Here is a 3,301-nt window from a genome sequence, read left to right on the forward strand (position 1 = left end):
GGTGTTAAAATCCGTGTTACTTTGATTTAGTTACACCAATGAATGGACAGCTCAGATTCCTCAAAACTACTTAGTATTTCATAAAAAAATATCCAATATTAAAATTTACCTTCCCTTAAAACGCTTCTTGCCATGACATCCAGCACTACTAAATTTAGCCGGTATAGCATTTTTCGTACTCGGACGAATTTCCTAACGTAAAAACCGCCAACTAAAATATGGCGAAATATTTCTGTCCCAAATGTTTTGTTCATCCAGCATCCTATTTCAGAGTTTCAATGAAAACCTCCCTATCTCAGAATTCGGTTCAAAGCCGCCCTATCCCAAATGAAAATTTATTGAAAATGTGCTGAGATAGGTCTTTTTTGGACCGTATTTGAAACCGAGATAGGGCGTTCTTCAACCAAACTATGAAACAGGGCGTTTTTGAAAAGTTTTCTGAGATAGGGCATTTTCGAACTGGCGCCGCGATTGATCGATCTTCTACATATGGAAATACAAAAATGTCAAAGCAACATTTTATTTCAAAATACTTACCTACATACATATGCATTTTTGAAATTTTTCCTTGAAGAGCCTAAGCATGGCTATGCTCTGATTAAAATTCTTAGATTTTGTTAACTTCAGTGGCTTCCTGGCAGCATAAGAGCTATTTATTTTATAGGGGAATATCGGCTTAAATCTTTTCAATGGGCAAATTACCTTTACAAAAATACCAAATATGTTTATATTGCAGACAACGGATGGGCCGAAAACTCGATCAGATTTTAGCGGTACGCATATTTAGCCGATGCTACTTAAGCAGATTTTTTAGCTGCATAAAAAAACGTAAATATAAAATTCACTGGTTCCCCTCAAGGTCGTTTTTCCCGGAGACTAATTTTTCATATTTTCGCCGCTTTTAATTTCCCTTGTTACAAATGTACATACATACATGGGCTAAAAAATTCTGGCCAGGATATTTTTAATTAAATAATCAAAAATTATTATTTTTTTAAATTTTGCATTCATATTTTTTTAATGAACAAATTTCATATATACTAATCGAAATCATAGATAAAGCCTAAATAATGTGTTAAACATATGAGAAAAAATTACTATTATTACTTACCTGTTCATACCTGCCAACCCGATAGGTAGGCCAAGAAAATAATAGACAACCCAACGTTTTCACATTCCATAATACTTTCGATTGGTATATAATTTGTTTGAGTGCAAACTTAAAACAAAAAAATAAAAAATTTTAATATTTAATTAAAAATATTTTGTTCAGGATTTTTTCAGCCAACCTACTTGCGAAATATTTATTAACATGTTAAATTTAATACAAAGTAGATTTCATCAATTAAACAGATGGGAGAAGTTCGTGCACTTGTCGGATCTTAGACTGTATGTTGTTTGCTGCTGTGAGACCATATGCTATGCACCAAAGTTTCCATCAAAATATAAAAATAAATTTTGATGGTTATAGGGTGAGCGTATTGCTAATAAATATTAAAAATTGCTAACTAAATATTTATAAAACCGAAAATTTCAAATATTTGCTACCAAGTCGAAAGTGAAAGTGCTCTTGCAACTTGTTGAGCGTCTTAAAGTGTGCCTCAAAAGCAGCATTTCAATCCAAAGAAAATTGAAACGTTTAACAAAAATAAACTCGTTAACAATGAAATGAAGAATACAATGAAATTCATTGCCGCACTCGACGCACGTGCCTTTTCACACGCGAACTAATCAGTAGCTACTAAACAAGCAACTACTGCTATAAAGCCATATGAATATACATATATATATATATATCTTTATACATATGTATGTATAAAACAGAGTTTACAGTAAAAAGGCGAAGAAGGAAAACATAAATAAAGCAAAGAGGATTTGAAAAGGGCAATGTATACAGAAGCAGTAACAAATGTATACGTATATATGTATGTGTATGTTTTTAAGTCGTAATCTTATGTGTTCACTACCCTATGCATACATACAGTGACGGTCAAAAATGGATGAATGGTGTTTCGTTTTTAATATTTACAATGTTTTTCAGGCAAAAATTTTTTTGATATTTTTTTTATAAAAATATGGTTCGTGCTTTAACAAAAACTATATAAATCACACTTTCAAATTTTGTGCAGAAAAAAATCTACAAATTTTTATCTAAATCTCGAGCTTTTAAACTAGAATTTTTAGAAATTTTTTGAGTATGCAGTTAACAAGTTTATAAAATTCTGGTAAAATAAGTGCAAGTTTTCAGCGGCTAAAAAATCGCATTGATTTTTGAATTTTTTTTTTTGTTGACGGCGTTTTGTACTTTTTTTTATATAAACATGAATTTATTGCGGAAATTTATTGCGCAAACGGTCTGCGGGAAAATAAAAAAAAATCAATGCCGGTTTTACTAATTTTCTCTATTTATATGAAAAAAAACCGCAAAAGCCGTCAGCCAAAAAAAAAAAATATTACAAATCAGTGCGATTTTTTAGCGTGATTTATATTGTTTTTGTTAAAGCATGAAACATATTTTTATAAAAAAATATCAAAAAAACTATAGCTTGAAAAGCATTGTAAGTATTAAAAACGAAACACCGTTCCTCCATTTTTGACCGCCACTGTATACGTATATGTATATGGGTATAGGTTCAGGTGTGTTGCCGCGCAAACACAAAAATGTGAACAGTCACAATCATTTCGCTTATCTGGCTCTTAATTAATTAAATTACAAAAAGTTGCCTGCCAGTGAAATGCCCGCAAATGATGAGCAAACGCTGTCGAAACCGAATTTATTTAATTACTCATACGCCCCAACCAACCAACACAATTTACTACTGAATTTATTGTTTTCTTTTACCGCTTTTGTCATTTCGTTTATTTTATTTTTTTCGAATGCCTTCGCTTATCAGCTCATCACGTGTGGGTAAATCATCGATTGTGGCCCGATTTTTGGGTAATCGCTACGAGGAGGCATACACCCCAACCATCGAAGATTTCCACCGAAAACTCTATCGCATACGCAATGAGGTCTATCAGTTGGATATATTGGACACGTCGGGCCATCATCCATTTCCAGCGATGCGGCGTTTATCCTTCATGACAGGTGAGTAGTAAGTAGTTAAAAATAGCACACACATACATATGCATCTATGACAAGTCATAAACAGTAAATTACGAGTAAATCATTTTGTGTTTATTTCTTATTTTGCGCTCATTTCTCTTAATTGAAAGCAAGTCAAAAGTTTACATCAAAATCTAAGCAAAAAATTAAGATCTTTCAAATCAAAAATCATTACAAATCAACTTTACTGTGGTT

General features: G+C 32.0%; 1 protein-coding gene across 1 annotated transcript in view; it reads right to left on the minus strand.

Moving 5' to 3' along the window:
- Positions 1-3,301, minus strand: part of LOC118747743 (GTP-binding protein Rhes) — a 100,314-nt gene that overhangs the window by 89,932 nt on the left and 7,081 nt on the right. The window lies entirely within an intron of this gene.

This window comes from Rhagoletis pomonella, unplaced genomic scaffold, assembly GCF_013731165.1.
Source record: "Rhagoletis pomonella isolate Grant_MI unplaced genomic scaffold, Rhpom_1.0 Rhpom_scaffold_00012, whole genome shotgun sequence".
Lineage (NCBI taxonomy): Eukaryota > Metazoa > Arthropoda > Insecta > Diptera > Tephritidae > Rhagoletis > Rhagoletis pomonella.